Source organism: Tursiops truncatus, chromosome 2, assembly GCF_011762595.2.
Source record: "Tursiops truncatus isolate mTurTru1 chromosome 2, mTurTru1.mat.Y, whole genome shotgun sequence".
Lineage (NCBI taxonomy): Eukaryota > Metazoa > Chordata > Mammalia > Artiodactyla > Delphinidae > Tursiops > Tursiops truncatus.
This window is the reverse complement of record NC_047035.1, coordinates 137,233,443-137,253,277: the sequence shown is the minus strand read 5'-3', so window position 1 is coordinate 137,253,277 and position 19,835 is coordinate 137,233,443.

Below are 19,835 nucleotides of genomic sequence, written 5' to 3'. Positions count from 1 at the left end.
GTCGTGGCCAGATGTGATTGGTTGAGAGTCTTACTGCAGGTCACTGATGGTGCAGGAGGAGACTGCTGATCTCTTGCCTCTGGGTCAGGGCTCTTGACCCCTTACCAGGTTGCTTGGGTCACCGCTGGGCCCGGTGCCTGTCACAATGGAGGGCATTCAGTGAGCATTTGCTAAAATGAGGGGAAGGGAGGGAGGGTCTCAGGCATGCTTCTTTCTGCCCAGAATAGTGGTTCCAGTAGCAAGACTGCAGTCCTGGATCCTATCAAACTTCCTGGTTTCCTCTCAGAAGGCCTTCTTCTGGGTTAAACAGTCTGGCCTCTAGCAAATTAATTGCACTCAAGAGGGAGTCCTTGGAACCTCTGATTTATAACCAGTTGGTCAGAAGCACAAGTGACCACTTGGACTTGTGGTTGACACCTAAGGGGGGAGAGGAGGAGTCTGGTAGGATGGAGCCCTTAACCTGTGGGAGCCGATGCTTTCTTCAGGTAGATAGTGTCAAAATTGAGTTGAATTGTAGGACATCTAGCTGGTGTCACAGAATTGCTTGGTGTGGAGTTGATACCAGAATCTTAATGGCCATTCATAAGATGGTCTGTTTTGTTGCAGGGTTGTTTCTTTAAAGGGAAATAGCATATATAAAATTGGTAAGTAGAGAAATGGTGTCAGGATAACCTGGAATTAGGTTCCTTCCTGTGAGGTTTTCCCCAGACTTTAATATTTTGAAGAGATCAGGGAAAGGATAGAATACCTTAAGAAAAAAGCTGAAAATTGTGTAGAAGTGACTTTCTTTATTGCAAGTAGTGGCTAGTTTAGTAGCTTCAAGACTCACCACTAGCTTTTCCACTATGTTAGGCTGTCTGGGGAAACTGAGTGGAAAGGAAGACCACGGCCCACCCCCGCAATCCTGCTTTGTTTTACAAAACTGATGAAGAAGGCTCTGTCCTGGATCACATTTTTGATTTTGATGGAACTAGTCTCTGCTAGGACCTGCATCTCAAAGACCCTACATCTCAGGAAGAAAAGAACCCTAGGATTTCAGGCTGTAAGCGACCAGTGTACATGCCAGTGGAGGTTTAACTGTGTTGGCATCATGTGGGGCTGGATTCTGTTTTGTCAGCACCCTGGCTACAAAATTCTGGAGGTTTTGAGTGGTCTGCCCCAATCCCCTTTCTCCAGAAGCCCTGTTATTTGGGGAGTGTGATTTTGCAGAATGCAAGTGTTTTTTGGCATTATAGTAGAAATGACCGCATATGCTGAGTGCCAACCTGAATTGTCCATTGGCTGCCAAGCATAACCAAAAAACTATTTCTAGTGTGTCCTTGGGGGAGAGATTGCCATGGAACAAAGTAAAAGGTGATGATCTCTGTATTTTAAGGGATGTCCTTAAAGAAAACAGTGAGAGGAGGAAGGAATATTGTGTGTGATGTGGGTGTTAGGAGTTGCAATTTGAGGTGTGTTTGTGTGCTCTAAGAAGAGAAATGCTGCTGCTGCTGCTGCTGCTGTGTGTGTGTGTGTGTGTGTGTATGTGTGTGCGTAACCTGAAAAACAGACCATCTCACTAGAAGTCTCCTCCAGAAGTTTAGTCCTCACCTGGTCATTTTCTTCCCCAATGATTTCCAGTCACTTGTTTTTCCCCTTTGCGGGGACTATGGAGAAAATATCACTTTTATAAACTTGTTTTCCTGATAACAGATCCTCAAGAGTCACCTCCTGCTGGGCCATCTCTGCACCTTGAACATGTCTCTACACATAGCACTTGATAGGACAATGGTCTGGCTCCCACATCTAACTGAACTTCCAAATCCTAGGGCAGGGCCCGCCTCATAGCCATACACAGACATATTCAAGTGAATCAGCTTCTTTCCCTGTGAGCGCTGAACTTGGAAATCAGAAAACCTGGGTTTGAATTTGTTTTATGACCTTAGGCAAATTACACCTACTGTCACTATTTACAACAGTGGAATGACCCCTGAGTGCCAGGTACTGGGGCTGGAGCCTGTACCTACAATGTACATTTCTATTTAAAACAGCAGGGCAAGTATTGTTATTCCTATTTTATAGATGGGAAAATAAACTCAAAGAGGTTAGTTAACTTGCTTAGGGTTACTTTCTAGTAATTTGAACCCAGATCTGTGTACAAAACTACCCCTTAACCTTTCTTAATTTTTGTCATCTGTAAGATGAAGATGAAACTGTTTCTCAGGTAATGTGATAATTTATGTAAGAGCACTTAGCACCATGCATGGCTTATTATAAACACTCAGTAAATGTTTCCCTCCTTCTGACATATTTAGGCTGCTAAGTTCTCCGGAGTTCAGCTGTATCATCTTTAGCTTTTGCAACTCCCATTCTCACCTTTCTCAGGTTATACATGTGACAGCCAAGCATTTCTGACCCATTTGGAGAGGAACATGGGTAATTTGGACATTGATGGATTCCATCAGCCCATCTCAGAGTGAGTGGATGGCAGGTCAGTCCCATAACCACATCCATCTGGCTGGGCATGATTCCCACCCTGGGCCAGGAAATCCAGAGCTACTGTTAGGCACAGGCTTGGGGGCACTAAAACCAGAATGGACTGGCTGACCCATTCCGTTACCCCAGCAGGGGGAAAAGGAGCACAGTGGAAGGGTCAGCAACCCAATTATTAAGAGCTCACAGGTCGCTAAGTTGCAAGCACACACAGCAAATTAAAGCCTGTTTGCCTGCAATCTTAGGGCAGCCTCGGCCCCCCGCCCTTCTCTGCTTTATTTCCTAGAAGCCTGGATTATAGCCAGTCACTTCAGGCCATCAGTCACTTCCCACCTGCCTTGGAATGTCAGTGCTTAAACCACAGGACATGAAGGAGGAAACTGTTCTTGTCCTTGCTTCCAGAAGTATCTAGAATAGGTGCCTCTGTAAAGACTCAGGGATGGGTCCAGACAGTGAGTCACTGCTGCAGCTGAGGGGCTGGCACTGGGAGGGGAGGCCATTGCTAGCCCACAGCAAGGAACACACACACACACAGACACACACACACAGATACACACACACACAGACACACACACACAGACACACACTCTCTGTCTGTCTCTCTCCCTCCCTCCCTCCCTCCCTCCCTCCCTCCCTCCCTCTCTCCCTCTCTCCCTGTCCCAAGCCATCCTCAAATGCGCCTGGGGAGCCAGCAACACGTTTTGTTCAGCTAGCTGCTGAGTGGCTGAAGAAGAGATGGAGATGGGGGCGGGGAAAGAGCCCCAGGTTCTCTTTGGGCCCAGGAGGGAGAAAATGCCCCTAATACAGTTACATGAGGACCACTGAGAGTAGGGCTCTTTGAGGATGACAGGACTAGTAGTTAAAGTTGAGAACACCCCGGAACTAGGGGCCTTGGGAGGACACGTAAGGAAGCCTTGGGGTGGCAGAGCTGAGAAGAGGGGAGGGGACGTCCTCAGAATAAGAAGAAGGCTGGAGGCGGAGGGGGTAAGGCGGGGCTTCAGGACGGGTAGGATGGTCTCTTATGCACGGGCACCACGAGGTGGCAGGATTTGCCTGACAACCACTTTGTCTCCTGCAGCCTCACCAGGCCTGGCCTTAGGCCGCTGCCTTGGAGAAGCTTCTTTTCCCAGGCTCCGCAGAGCCTTCGGTGCCCAGTCCTCTGGGGTGAGACATGCACTGACCAGGACAGATGCTGGGGGTGTTCGCATACTCTGCTTCTCTTGATTCTCGTGTTAGCCCTGTGTGGCAGCTTTTACTTTCGCCGTGTTTTGATCAGCAGACAAGCTTGGGGAGGTGAGGGGACTCTGTGAAGGTCCCATAGCCAGCGTGCAGTGGAGCCAGGATTTGAACCCAGAGCTGTGTGATTCTAAAGCCACCACTGCCCCGTGCTACCTGGACAATTACCTTTGTGTCAGAATTCCCACACCTGTTATCAAAGGGCAACCTATTGCAGGCCCATGGACCCCTGGAAAGGCCTGAATGGGGGCAATTTGGGAGAACATGAAGAGGATTTGGAATGGAGAACAATTGAGACTAAAGAGATTGAAGATGTTGAACTTGAAGGAGATTCAGAATCACACTCAGCATTATGAGATGCTCACACAAAGATAGGCATTCGGGACACAATGGAGTTGCCTCACCCATCTCAGGCTCGTTCCAGAGCAGGAGCCCTGGGAGCAGTAAGCTCATCAATAGTGGATGGAAATGCCTGCAGTATTGGCAGATTATTGGTCTCCCCTTTAAAAGTCGCAGTATAATAGTTTGAGTTCATAAGAGTATGATGGGATTCTATGGATTCATTTGGTTCCCAGTTGTTTCTGTAGCTCCCAGTACACTCCCATCTGCAGGAGCTAATTATCAAACAATGAAGCTTATACCCAAATAACCAATATACCCAAAGGAGGCTTGGCCTCAAAGGTGACAAATTAACATTTTTTTTAAGGTGAGAGATTTGCATTTTAGGAAAGTTCTAAGTCAAGCCAGTGATGAGAGTGATTAAGTGATTAAAGTTGGGTAATTCTAGCCTCAGCCAATAAGAATAAGTGATGATTGTAGTAGTGAGTGTAGATTTTATGTATGGCATACAAACCAACTGAAGGCAGGTCCCGAAACTTCATTGCACTGTGGCTGCGTCAATAAAATAAGAATTTAACTTTTTTTCTTTTCTTTTTTTTTAAGAATATTATTTTTTAAGATGACTGCTTTGAAGCAGGTGACACTCATTTGGATGGAAAAGTATGTTTGCTAAAGAAGTACGTTTCTTTTAATCACACCTCATATACAACCTTCTCTGAACATCATCCTCATAGCCATTTTGTGTCTATAGGCGAGAATGAAAAGTTTTGATTACATATCTGTCCCCAACGAAGACACGTGGCCCCATCTTCTCCCATGTCCATAGAGAACATCTCTGTGCACTTCCGTTCTCCCATCCCCACTTCTCACTAGTCTCTCACACGCATCCTTACACATCATGTCACACGCCTGTGAACATTCACATCACACAGCTTTGAGCATGCACAGCACACATCCACCTCCTTGAACATTCACAGCATACACACACACCCCCCAAGAGCTTTAAATATTTTCATTACATATACACATACCTTTGAATGTTCACATCACGCACAAACACTTGGATGCTTGCTCCCATGACACTCTTATACAGACCCCTGAAATCCATCTGATACATATGTACCCTTGAACAGTCACACTGAAACACACACTGCACATTCTGCAAGCACACGCCTTTGAAACTGATAGCAGAATACACATGCAAATTCTTGCACGTTCACATTACACACAGACGCTTGAAGATTCACCTCACGTGCTGTTCGCTGTGCAGGTCATTTGCCTGTTGCTCTCAGATTTATCCCCTGCCCTTCCCCTGCTCTGCAGTGTGTGTGTGTGTGTTGAGGGGGGTGCTGACCCCTGAAAATTACATTTTCCAAGCTTTCTTGCCACTGGATTCCAGTTGGGTTTGGCCAGTAAGAGTTACCAGTGAGAGGTGGGAGGGTGAAGGGAGAAGCCAGGTATTTCTCCTCCTTCTTTGCTTGGGTGGCCTTCCCAGCATCCCTCTGTGGTCCCGTCTCCCGCTAGCAGACTTATTCATGATTCCAGTTCCTGCAAGATGGCAAGGGTCCAGGCAGCACCACCTCTTTGCTCTGTCCCTCCAGCTCTAGGGGTGGTGGTGGCTTCTACTCTTGCTAATCTCTGCGTTGCTTCATCATCCTCTGTTTTTGTTTTCCATACTTTCCAACACTTCTGTAACTGGTTTTCTGTATTAAATTCCCTCTTCTGAACTACCTGGAATGGGTGACTTTTCCCTAACTGGACCCTGATTTATGCTTCTCTAACACCCACCCTTTAAAATATTCTCATCCCTGACCGACACTTTGCTCCAACTGTGCTCAGGTCTTTTTTGGATGGAATCCTGGTACAGAGTAGGTGTTCAGTATTTGTTGGAAGCACGAGTACAGTGCCTCCTTCCCTGTTCCAGGATTTTTCTGGGACAGAGCTTGCTGGACCCCGGGATTAGATGGCTCAGGGGCACATCCTGTCTAGATGGACCACAAATGATGACAGTGAGTGCAGCCTCATGAGGGTCCAGGCCATCTCAGACGGAGCCCATTTGGAGAACGGAGGGTAAATGGCCTTCAGCTGAGTCGTGGGAGCTTTCGTGGAGCCTCACGATTTTGCATCACGAGGCCAGACATGGTTTCAGAAGCAAGGGGACTCTCAGTGCCGGAGATAAATAGGGAAGAATGGGAATGTCTGTCCCTCACGACTTGGGTGCACCTGTTGTCTGAGCAATGCCCCCAAATCTAAATTCCTAGTTGTGAAACTGACTTGGGCAAGTTGTTCCTTATCTCAGTTCTTGCTTATAGAATCATGAGGGACCATGACCCATCACTTATTCATGTTTATAAAATGTCTAAGGAACTATTTGGTCTTGAACAAGTAATATGCCCCCATGTGGGCCTCGGTTTTCTCATCTGCAGCCTTAGGAAGTTGGCTTCGCAATGCTGGTGGGCGTTGCCTTGGGTTGGTGATTGGTGGTCAGGGTGGGTCCCAAGCAGTACATAAATCGTCCACAGGGAGGCGCCACACACAAAGACATACACAGCCCCAGACACCCCAGGCCAAAAGCTGTGCGGCCCACGGAGTCAGAAAGCCCACGTTCCTCTTCCCCGGAGCCTCCCTGCATGCCAGTGCCTCTGAGTGGCCCTCTGCCTGTTACAAACTGAGTTAAAGCATTGGAGATGACTGCAAATATGGAAGGATAGGGTGAGGCAGAAGTCACCAAGTCATTAACACATTAGAATTACTATAACTCATAGGATTAAACAGAAGCATGAAGAGGGTGTGGGCACTCAGGACAGGTAAAATTTGAAAGGGAAGACAGAGCCAGGAGAGAAAAAGTATTAACACCAACATCCAAGTGTTTTCACACATGTTTGATTCAGTTTAATGTAGCTTTACTTCGAGCTGACTGATACGCTATATTCTCCCTGTAGTCCAGTGTCCTAAATTTATGTGATTTTTATAGTGTGCTCGAGGAAAGCAGCACACTATAGGTAGGTAGGTGTCCCTAATTGACAGGTGCAGGGAACCAGGAGCTGGGGAAGTGGAGTGGCATGGCCCTTGCCACACACCTAGTAAGCGGCAGAGCTGGGACTTAGATCAGGGTCCCCATGAGCCATGAAGGATACCCCTGGGTACTGGAAACAGTCAGTAGGGTGGGCACCCACCTCAGGGTGGTTTGGGTGATTCTGTCAGCTGCGACAGGGAGACAGTGCTGACCAGGTCACACATGGCAGCAGGTGAAGTGGGTGAGCCCCTCAAATCACCTGTGCTTCTACTTCCTCTCTTTACGTTTGGGGTAACGAGGCCTAGAGATGGAGGGTCTCTTATCTCAGGCCTTATACGGAGCCAGAGGCAAAGGCAGGAGACACAGGGAGTCCTGACTCCCACCCCCAGGCTTTTTCCCAGATGCCCTATGCAGGCTGCCTGGCTCCAGTGTGAGAGCTGGTGCCTTCTGGAAGCCTCGGGAACTCTGCTCCAGCTCACAAACACCAGGCTCTGAGGAGCCAGCACGGCCCTGGGGAGAGCCTCTCCTCGGGCCCCTGGCAGGGCTGCTTGGCCCTCATAACCCCCACCCAGTAGAGCAGGGATTACTCAGCATACCAGGGTCTGTGGAGGCAGGAAGAGCTGGACTCTTCGCACAACTTCCCCTGGGATTACAGGATAATGCATGTGAAGGAACATTCACTCATCCAAGTTATGGGTTATGTGGAAATCAAATTGTAGTAATCTCCCCTGCTATCTGGTCTTGGCACTGCTAGCCAGGACCTCCCAGAGGTCTTCTCAGACCCCTGAGCAAGGCTGGGGCCAGGGCTGGATGTGCTTGTCGTGCCTGGGCCCAGGCCAGGATTTTCCAAGGGTCCTGGAAGGGTTTCTATCCCCAGTACCAGAGAGAGGAAGGCAGGGCAGGGCAGCTGTAGCTCAAGCAGGGATGTGGAAACCCATTCATTACCAATGCTACTACCTATGGACGGTCCACCTGCTCTTGTAATGAAAACTCAAACTTGCATTTTAGAAGGTCTCATTAGGCACATTTCTGGGGTTGGGATGGTGGGAGGAATTTTTCTCAAGATTAGATGCAAAGATCTCCCATCCTCCATAAGAAGTCTAGCCTAAGAGGTAGAGTGTGCTTTTGAAGCCCAGGCCTTTCCTGCCTTCAAGGAATGGGAAGTCAGGTTTTCTGTAGCTAGTAATTTGGGCTCTGCTTTCACGGCTGACAGAAAGCCCATAGCCCACTGAAACGTTTGAGGGAGGAAGAGAAGAGGCAGGGCAGTGTCATGTAGGGGAGAAGCATGTGGACTCTGGCTCCAGATGGCCAAGTTTGAACTCAGCTCTGCCCCCTGGTAGCTGTGTGATCTTGGGCAAGTCATTTGACCTCTCTGTGCCTCATCTGCAAAATGGGGATACACATGGAACATACCTTGTCGGGTAGCTGTGAGGATCAAATGAGTGTGTATATTAAAGCACTTACAAGATTGCCTGGCACCAGGGTCCCGAGTCCAGAGACTGTCCTGTGTGTGGGGTTGTGGCTGATATTTAGTCGGTGCCAGCAGTGTGCTGGTGAACAGGTTCTTGGAGGTGGTGGGCAGTGGGGAGAGAGTGCTGTTTTGTAGCATTTGCCAATTGCCATGGTGTTAACACTCGCACCATGGCTGGTTTTGAGCCACTACTGTGGTGCCACTAAATGAGGGATAGGGAAGAGGTGCTCATAGTTGGCTCTCAGGAGTTGGTGTGATCTGGTTTCAGCACAGTTCTGGTCCAGTACTACTGGTGTGATAAGGCTGCTTAATAAATATTAAAATTTTTCGTACTGGTTGGTAAATAGCCACTGCCTCAAGAGTTCTCCTACTGCTCCATTGACCCTGGCCTCCCCTCATGATCCTCCCAGAGCTCCCACTGGTCCATTAACTAAAAGAGTTATGAGGACCCTGCTCCTGTGATTTGGCCAGTATCAGTTCTGATGTGCCAGACCAGTAGATAAATTATTTGGGTATCACAGGTCTATAGACTAGAAGTGTCAGGCCAGTAAGCTGAGTGACCATGGCTTGTGGACATGATGCCTGGCCCACCACTGTTGGCTACTTGGGAGGCCCCATCCCCAGAGTGTTCCCCAGCACAGCCATAAGACAAAGATGGAGCCCTGCATCTATCTGGAGGTTGAACAGGGGCAATAGTGTACATCTCTGTTAATGTAGAGTTTGCACATGATTTGCTTCAGTGATTTAAAAAATATAATCAATATGACCTGCTTTGCCAGCTTGGAATGCAAATACCAGCACATTTCTTTTATTCCTTCAGTTGATTGCTTGAACAATCTTTATTATCCGGAAGATCATGGTCTCTCTTTTGAGGCTTCCTGCCCCTTGAATCGTTGGCTAAGTATGAAGGAGAAGACCTACTTCCAAATACCAGGCAGAAAGACAACTAGAGTCTGACTAGTCCACTCCCTGGCTGTCTTGGTGGGTGGCTGCTGTGGTGCCCTCACTCAGGACTCCCAGCTTGACCCATGTGCCAAGATGGTTGGATCTGGTTGGAGCCAGGCAGGTAGCAGAAATGAGTGTGATGAGTTGTAGGTGAAAATAGAGAGTGGTGGCGTCTGTGGTGAAGTGGCACGTGCATTCCCCCAGCCAAATGTGGCCAAATGTGGGCCCTGTGTTGCCAAATTTTCTCATGTTTTCCAAAGAAAGAGGATATATGTGGAGTTGTATTTTTGAGGCATAATTTAAATACAATAAAATATATAAATCCTAATGATTTTTACATATGTATACACTTTACATATGTAACCACCATCCATATAAAGATATGGAACATTCCCATCTCTCAGAAAGTTCTGTTGTGCTTCTTTCTAAGTCAATAGCTACCCCTCCCTCCCCAAAGGTAACCACTGACCTCTGTATCCATAAGTGAGCTATGTCTGATCTTGAACTTCTTATGATTAACATCTTACAGTATGTATTCTTTTGAGTCTGGCTTCTTTTGTTCAGTACAGTACTCTTGAGATTTTCCATCTGGCATGTTATCAGTAGTTCATTCCTTTTTATTGCTGAGTACTACCAAATACCACAATTTATTTACCCATGCTCCCTTTGAGGGATATTTGGATTGTTTTTACTTCTTGGCCATTATGAGTACAGGTGTTATGAGCCTTCATGTGTAAGTCTTTTTTCCTGGACATATGCACTCATTTATCTTGGGGATATATATAGCATATATACTATATACTATATACACACATTGGAGTAGTATTGCTGGGCCATGGTATAAGTCTTTGAAACTTTATTAGACATGGACAGTTTTCCATAGAGGTTATGTCAGTTTACATTCTCACCAGCAATGTGTGAGAGCTTTAGTGGCTCTATATCCTCACCAGCACTTTCAACCATTCTAGTGGGCGTGTAGTGGTATCTCATTGTGGTTTCAATTTGTATATCCCAATGAATAATGATATTGAGCACCTTTACATATATCTATTGCCCATTCAGTATTTTCTTTTGTGGTGTTCCTTTTCAATTCCTTGCCCTCTTAAAAATTGGGGTGCCTTATTTATGTAATACATATGATATATATATATAACATATATATATACATATATATATTCTCTATTCTTTATGTATTCTGAACACAAGTCCTTTGTCAGATATGTGTGCTGTGAATATTTTCTCCCAGTCTGTGGCTTGCCTTTTCACTTTCTTGGTGGTGCTGTTATTTTTTTCCTTAAATGTTTGGTAGAATCCATCAGTGAAGCCATCTGGGTCTGAAGTTTAATTTATATGAGGTTTTTAACTACAGATTAAGTTAACAAAAATAGGATTTCCTTTTTCTTGTTTCAGTTTCAGTGGTGTTTTCAAGGGATATTTTTCATTTCCTCTAAGTTGTTTATTAACATAAAGTGCTTCATAATATCCCCTATTGTCTTCTTAATGTCTATATGATGTATAATAACATCCTCCTTCTTATTCTTAATATTAGTATTATGTCTAATCTCCTTTTGTCTTGGCTATTCTTACTAGACATTAGCCAATTTTATTAATCTTAAATAACACAATTTTCGCTTTTTGGATTTCTCTATTACTTTTATCTATTTCATTGATTTTTTGCTCTTATATTTTAATTTTCTTTCTTCTACTTTGGGTTAAATTTGTTCCTCTTTTCTTAGCTTCTTGAGGTAGAATCTTTGGCCATTGATTTTATACCTTTATTCTTTTCTAATAGATACCCTCTATAAATTTATAATTCATAATACCCTCTATAAATTTATAATTTATAAATTTCCCTGTAAGCATTGCTTTAGCTGCATCCCACAGATTTTAGTATGCTCTTTGTTCACTTCAAAATATTTTCTCATTTCCCTGGGATTTCTTCCTTGATGCTTGGAGTTATGTTGTTTTTTTTTTTTTTTTTTTAAGGGTGCTACTTAATTCCTACATATTTAGAGACTTTTAGGTTTTGTTTTGTCGATGATTTCTATTTTAATCCATTGTGGTCAGAGAACATACTCTATATGATTTTAACCCTTTCAGATTTATCAAGACTTGCTTTATGTCTCAGCATATGGATTATTTTGGTGACTGTTCCAAGTAGATTTAACAAAAGTTATATTCTGCAGTTGTTGAATATTGTTTTCTATGAATATTAATTAAATCTAGGTAGTTGATAATGTTGTTCAGATCTTCTATATACCTCTTGGTTTTTTGACTAATTGTTCTATTAATTAAAAATATTCATCTATGATTGTAGATTTGTTTATTTCTCCCGTTATTTATTTATTTATTTATTTATTTGTGGTATGCGGGCCTCTCACTGTTGTGGCCTCTCCCGTTGCGCAGCACAGGCTCCGGACGCGCAGGCTCAGCGGCCATGGCTCACGGGCCTAGCTGCTCTGTGGCATGTGGGATCTTCCCAGACCGGGACACGAACCCGCGTCCCCTGCATCGGCAGTCGGACTCTCAACCACTGCGCCACCAGGGAAGCCCTTTAGTTATGTTTTTGCTTCATGTATTTTGAAGCTCTATTGTTAGGTGTATATGCATTTATGATTGTTGGGTCTTCCTGATGAATTGACTCATCGTTATAACATGTTCCCTTTATTTCTAGTAATATTCCTTGTCTAGAAGTCTATTTGTCTGATATAAATATAGCTACACCAGCTTACTTCTTTTTTTTTACATCAGCTTTCTTCTGATTAACATTTATATGGTGTATCTCTTTTCACCCTTTACTTTCAAACCATATCTTTATATTTAAAGTGTCTCTTGAAAATAGCATAATTTGAGCTCAGTTCTTTATCCAGACAATCTTTTATTTTTTAAAAATTGAAGTGTCTGGTGTATTTACATTTAGTATAATTATGGCTGGCTTTAAGTTTGCCCTTTTACTTTGTGTCCAATCTCAATCCCTTTCTTATATATTTGTTTCTTATTTTCAGCCTTCTTTTGAATTAATCAAGTATTTTAAATTATTCCTTTTTATTCCTCTGTTGGCTTTTAAACTGTACTTTCTTATATTATTTTAAATGTCTATTACAGAAATTATAATATGTATGCTTAACATTTTCACATTTAACAAATTGTGTAATTAGTATTAGTCCATTTAATAATGTAAGAATCTTGGAAAGTATGATTCCTTTTACTTCCTCTCCCACCATTTGTGTTATTTTTTCAGATATTTTACATACACCAATATTTACCCTTTCCCTTTACTCTTCATTCCTTCCTGAAGATCTGGATCTCCATCTGTTCCTCAGCCAGAAGAGCTTCTTATAGTATTTCTTTTGGTGCAGTCTACTAGTGCTGAATATTCTCTTCTTTCATTTCTCTGAAAATGTCTTTTTTTTTAGGCCACACTGTGTGGCACACAGGATCTTAGTTCCCTGAGCAGGTATCAAACCTGTGCCCCCTGCAGTGGAAGTGCAGAGTCTTAACCACTGGACCACCAGGGAAGTCCCAGAAAATGTCTTTAGTTTGCTTTCATTTTTGAATAATGTTTTCACAGCATATAGAATTGTAGGTTGTCTGTTTTTTCTTGCAGCACCTAAACAATGTCATTCTATTGTTTGCTGTAAACAGTGTTTATATTACTGAGAAGTTTTCTATAAATCATATGGTTATTACTCTAAATTTAATGTCCCTCCTTTCTTTGGCTGCTTAATTTTCTCTTCATCTTTGGTTATCAGTGTTTTGACTATTATGTCATCGGATGTGATGTTCTTTGTATTTATCCAACTTGAAATTTGCTAAACTTGAGTCTGTGGATTGATATGTTTCATAAACTTTTGAAAATTCTGGTCATCTTCCCTTCAAATATTTCTTTTGCCTTAATTTTCTCTTTCCTCTTCTTGGACTCCAGCTGTATTTGTATACACTCTTTGATTTTTTTCCCCCAGCACTCTGATGCTACATTTTTTTTAAGTTCTTTTTTGTTTTTAATTCTCCAAGGACCAATTTATTCAAACTTTAGTTCTTTTTTTCTCTTCGTGCTTCAGTTTTGTTATTTTCTTGTTGATCTTTTGTTTTGTTTTGTTTTGTTTTTTTCATTTACTGGTCCTTTCTTCTGCTTTATTCAGTCCATTATTGAGTTACTTCTTTATTTCAGATTTTTTTTAGGTCTGAAATTTCCATTTGATTCTTCTTTAGAGTCTCTGTCTCTGATTAAATTCTCCATCATTTTACCCACCATGTTTATACTTTCTACTTATTTCTTAAAATATTTATAATTGTCATTTCAAAGTTCTTGTCTGTTAATTCATTATCTAGGTCATCTGTAGGTCTGCTTCTATTGACCATTTTTTTCTTGATTAGAGTTGTCATCCTTCTTTGCATTTATTGTCATTTTGGATCAAAAGCTAGAGGTTTTGTAGAAGAGAACAGTAGAAACTGAAGTAGGTAATATTTATCCCCAGAAAGGTGATGTCCTTTTTTCTCTTAGCAGTAAAATAGTGGTTTCATCATCATTGGTTTCAAATGCCTTGAGGATGGGATCAGCCCTCTTCTCTGCGATCTAAATATTAAATGATTTTAATATCTCTCTCTGATTTCCTTTCCTGCTGTCATATTTTCATTCTATGGGAGACTTCTTGCTCTCTTTCCAGCCCAAGTCCACATGCTGCTGCATAGTTGATAAACACCCTATGGGGGAGGATTGGCAGGTAGTGACTGCCATCTCTACCTGAGGGCTCAATCAGAACCCAATTCATTATGCCAGCCCTTATGGTCATTATGAGTTAATCTGGTTTCCTTTTAATTCAGCAAAATACCCCTATCTATTACGAGTTTGCTTCTCTGCCTGCCCATGTTCCCAAGAATTAAAACAGCCACTGGTCTCTATTCATTTATGAAAGGCTTGTCTCTGTCTAGAATTTAGTTCATTTAGATCTCTCTCCATCCTTAACTCTTTGCTGGGTTTACAAAATATGATTTTATGGTTTATCTGATGTTTTCTCATTGTTATGGTAAGAGTGACTGTCTTTTATGACCTGCTCTATTAATTGGAAACCCAGATGATTGTTCTTTTAGTGTGAAATCATCTCATTTTCAGGGTAGCAAAAAATTCCAATATTTAAAAAATGTTATGTAGGATGAAGGAAATGCTTTTGTGGGCTAGATTGCTTTAGGCCATAGGCCATATGTTTGCATCTCCTGATCTAAAATAATTCACCCTCCAAAATTTGCAAGCAGCTCATGCAGCTCAATATCAAAAAAACAAACAACCCAATCCAAAAATGGGCAGAAGATCTAAATAGGCATTTCTCCAAAGAAGATATACAGATTGCCAACAAACACATGAAAGAATGCTCAACATCATTAATCATTAGAGAAATGCGAATCAAAACTACAATGAGGTATCATCTCACACCAATCAGAATGGCCATCATCAAAAAATCTAGAAACAATAAATGCTGGAGAGGGTGTGGAGAAAAGGGAACACTCTTGCACTGTTGGTGGGAATGGAAATTGATACAGCCACTATGGAGAACAGTATGGAGGTTCCATAAAAAACTACAAATAGAACTACTGTATGACCCAGCAATCCCACTACTGAGCATATACCCTGAGAAAACCATAATTCAAAAAGAGTCCTGTACCAAAATGTTCATTGCAGTTCTATTAACAATAGCCAGGACATGGAAGCAACCTAAGTGTCCATCGACAGATGAATGGATAAAGAAGATGTAGCACATATATACAATGGAATATTACTCAGCCATAAAAAGAAATGAAATTGAGTTATTTGTAGTGAGGTGGATGGACCTAGAGTCTGTCATACAGAGTGAAGTAAGTCAGAAAGAGAAAAACAAATACTGTATGCTAACACATATATACGGAATCTAAAAAAAAAAAAAAAAAGGTCATGAAGAACCTAGGGTCAAGACGGGAATAAAGACACAGACCTACTAGAGAATGGACTTGAGGATATGGGGAGGGGGAAGGGTAAGCAGTGACAAAGCGAGAGAGAGGCATGGACATATATACACTACCAGACGTAAAGTAGATAGCTAGTGGGAAGTAGCCACATAGCACAGGGAGATCAGCTCGGTGCTTTGTGACCACCTAGAGGGGTGGGATACGGAGGGTGGGAGGGAGGGAGACGCAAGAGGGAAGAGATATGGGGACATATGTATATGTATAAATGATTCACTTTGTTATAAAGCAGAAACTAACACACCATTGTAAAGCAATTATACTCCAATAAAGATGTTTAAAAAATAAATAAATAAAATAAAATAATTCACCATTATTGATGAGATAACTGTGAATTATTGTAGTATCTTACTTCTCTCAAAAATGGTTTGAGATTTTTGTTAAAATCTGCCTGTACTTAGAGAGTCTATCATGCTTATGTACTTCACATATTTCACAAGTGTTATGATAGGGAAAATGTTAAGAATCTGCTTGTTAAAGCCATTTGTGCCCATGGTCAACAGTCTTTCAACCACTTAAGTCCTTGGATCACAGCAAGTCCTACCTTGAATGCAAATAGGATGGGATCTCTTTGTGGGGGGAAGAGAAAGAACTGACATTGCTAGGGTTTGTGTGTGTGTGTGTGTGTGTGTGTGTGTGTGTGTGTGTGTGTGTGTGTGTGTGTGCAGCGTTGGGGGATGGGGAGCACGTAGGGAAAATAATTAGCTGCATAGGTCTAACTGGTAGTCCAAATTGTCAAGTCCAGTATAGTGTATAATCTTAAAGACCTGGACAGAATGCAAGGCTGCTCTTTTAAGTCTAGTGAGAGCCTGAGGCATGGATCAGGAATTCTGTCAGAAGGATCCAAAAGATAGAGAACAGCCCCAGGGGCAGAGGCCGGGAAATGAGCCATATCCAGTGTAACTAACACACTTCATTTCAGCAGATCTCATTGTGATATTAATAAAATCATATATATATATATTTATCTCATTGTGAAAAGTTAATCTGACTCTTCTCAAATATAACCCTTAATGAGCTCTATGATAAAACTCTTGACAGAGCATATCCTTCTCCAGTATTTGAAGTTTTGCCAAAAGTTTTTACCTGGGGGCTTATAGGTAGGTGATCACTGAAAAATCAGGAACCTGTTCTTTTGAATATGGAGGGGAACAGCGGGAGTGAGAGGTGAATAGTGTCTGAGTTCACTGTGATGTTCATATTTGTTACATATTTCCTATCTTGGGCCCCAACCATGTTGATCATAGCTCAGGTTGCTATAACAAAATACCAAAGACTGGGTGGCTACAGCAGATATATATTTCTCATGGTTCTGGAATCTAGGAACTCCAAGATCAAGGTGCTGGCAGATTCAGTTCTTGGTGAGGGCTCTCTTCCTGGCTTGCAGATGGCTGCCTTCTCACTTTGTCCTCATAAGGGGGACCGAAGAAACTCTGGTGTCTCTTCCTTTTCTAATAAGGGCACTAAGCCCATCATGGGGGCTCCATCCTTAATATCTCTTCTAAACCTAATTACCTCCCAAAGGCCTCATCTCCTAACACCATCACATTGGGGGTTAGGGCTCCAACACATGAATTTTGGGAGACATAAACATGCAGTCCATGGTACTTATTGATGATTTATATCACACCATCTCTTTGTCTAGTCAGTTCTGCAACATTTTCTTTCCTCCAATTTGTAGTCTTTCCTGCACATCTTCATTGTGACTGTTTCATTTCAGCATGACAGTTTATTTCATTGCGTCTCTAAAGTTGTATAAGTAGTTCCTTTGTGGTTTCTCGGAGTTCTTATACTTGGTTGGCCATCTTTTCCCTTCTTGAAAATTTAAAACCTTTAATTAATTAAATAAATGCACAAACACATACAGATTTATCTGCTTTTGATTAAGCAGATAAATGATCAAAACAATGCAATTTTTTTTTTTTTTTTTTTTTTTTTGCGGTACGTGGGCCTCTCACTGTTGTGGCCTCTCCCGTTGCAGAGCATAGGCTCCGGACGCACAGGCTCAGTGGCCATGGCTCACGGGCCTAGCCGCTCCATGGCATGTGGGATCTTCCCGGACCGGGGCACAAACCCGTGTCCCCTGCATCGGCAGGCGGACTCTCAACCACTGCGCCACCAGGGAAGCCCAAAACAATGCAATTTTTGTGAATATTTTTATGTACTGCATTAAGAGAAAAATAAGTGACATGCTTAACATGGCACTTTGTAGAAATTCAAAGGTTAATTTAGAAGATTAAGTAAATACTTGGAAATGTATATCATTTTTATAAACACTTTTATATACAGTTCAAAATAGGTGACACATTTAATATCAATATGTAAATATTCTAAATTTAATTTGGAAATATTAGGTAAACAAATGCTCAGAAGCATATCAATTCTTTCCAAGGCAGTCACCAAATGGATAGGCATGTTTTCAGTGGCTGTAGTTATTATTTTAAAAATGCATGATCAGTGGAATCTTGGGGAAATAAGCCTTTGAATTTTATACGTCAATAAATTAGGTTCATAACTCAGCCCTGCCTTGCTCCAGCCTCAGTAGAGACCTGAAGGGTTGCAGGAGGTGGGGGCACTAACAGAGAATCCATTAGGTTGCCTGGCACCACAGTTCTCAGCTCAGCATTCATTCCTGCCCCCAGGGCTTAGTCCCCAGGCCACATGACCTAGGAGCAAGACTATCTCCAGATTGTAGGGATAGAGACCCTGCTGGCCAGTTTACTGGGTGGGCAGTGGTTTATTGTGTCTGAATCTAGCTGGGCTGGAGCAGCAGGGGCCCAAACCATGGTGCTGATGTCCTCTCCTTGTTTCCCTGGGTGACCACACAGTGGAGAGGAAGGAGCCCATACTTTAGGCTGAGAAGTCCTGCACTGAGACTCGGCTCTGATACTCACCAGCTGGACAAGTCACTTACCGGTCGATGAGCTATTTAGCTTCACTCATCTTCAGTTTTCTTACCTATAAAGAAAGACTAATAATGCCTTTCTTACAGGGTTTTTGGGAAGATGAAATTAGATAATGGATACAAGAATGTTTGCTAAATTGTATAAAGTGCTGCATACAGTGCTAATGAAGTCCACTGCAGATATTCATTTCAATCCAAGAAACAGGTATTAAGCACTACTGTTTACCAGGCAGGTCCTCTATTAGGCACTTCAAGAGGTAGAATGATGAATAAGAATCAGCCCTTGGGAGGAAGATAAGATACACTGAAAGTAGCTATGATGGAATTCTTTTTTTTAATGTGTATTTACGTCTGCCATGGAAATGCACTTTTTAGCAATATATGAAGTTTAGGATAACTTGTTATAATGGACATGTGTTATTTGCCTCTCAAGTATTCTTTCCCCATCATCTGGTAATAGTATCCTCCATTTTTATCTGGGGGTACACCTCTCCCCATCTCTCAGCCCATGTGGTTTTAGTAGACTCCATCCCTGGTAGGGGTAGAACATAAGGCTCAGGCTTATAGAGTCAGGGCATTTCATTCCCCTGCTGACAATGATTGTTTTAAGAACGAGCACATAGCTCAAGTTGGCCAATCAGAGTCATTGAGATTTAACTCTGGGATTTTTGTTTGAGTACTGGGGAAGTAGTCTCATGCTTTCTCACAGGACTTGAACCTGGAAGTATGTGGCATTAGAGCAATTATAGTCATCTTGTGGTTTTGTCAGGAGAGCCTTTCTGAGAATGGATCGTATCCAAAGAAAGAAGACCTTAGAGATGAAGAATCAGGTTTTAGTGATACTCTTTGAGTGACTGGATCCAGCCATGCCTGAAGCTAGCCCTGCCTGTCAACTTTTCAGCTACATGTATCATTAAATTCTCTTTTGGCTTAAAACAATTTTTTTTTTTTTTGGCCGTGCCGTGTGGCTTGCGGGATCTTAGTTCCCTGATCAGGGGTTGAACCCACACCCTTGGCAGTGAAAGTATGGAGTCCTAACCCCTGGACTGCCAGGAAATTCCTGACTTAAAACAATTTGGATGGGTTTTTTTGTTCCTCCTGACTCACGACAGGATGCCTTGAAGAGACCACACAAGCCAAGTATTTCACTTCATGGTTGCCCCCTACTATTATGGCTCTTTCATATACATACCCTCACCTACTGAAGACCATGAAGCAGCATCAGGACCCAGATCATTTTTTCCCCAGTTTTACTGAGGTAAAATTGACATAGAAAATTGTGTACAATGTGATGATTTGATACAGGTGTATATTGCAAAATGATTACCGCAATAAGCCTAGTTAACACATCCGTCACCTCACATAGTTACCATTTTTTTGTTATTGCTGTGGTGAGAACATTTAAAATCTATTCTTTCAACTTTTAAGTATACAATACAGTATGGTTAACTATA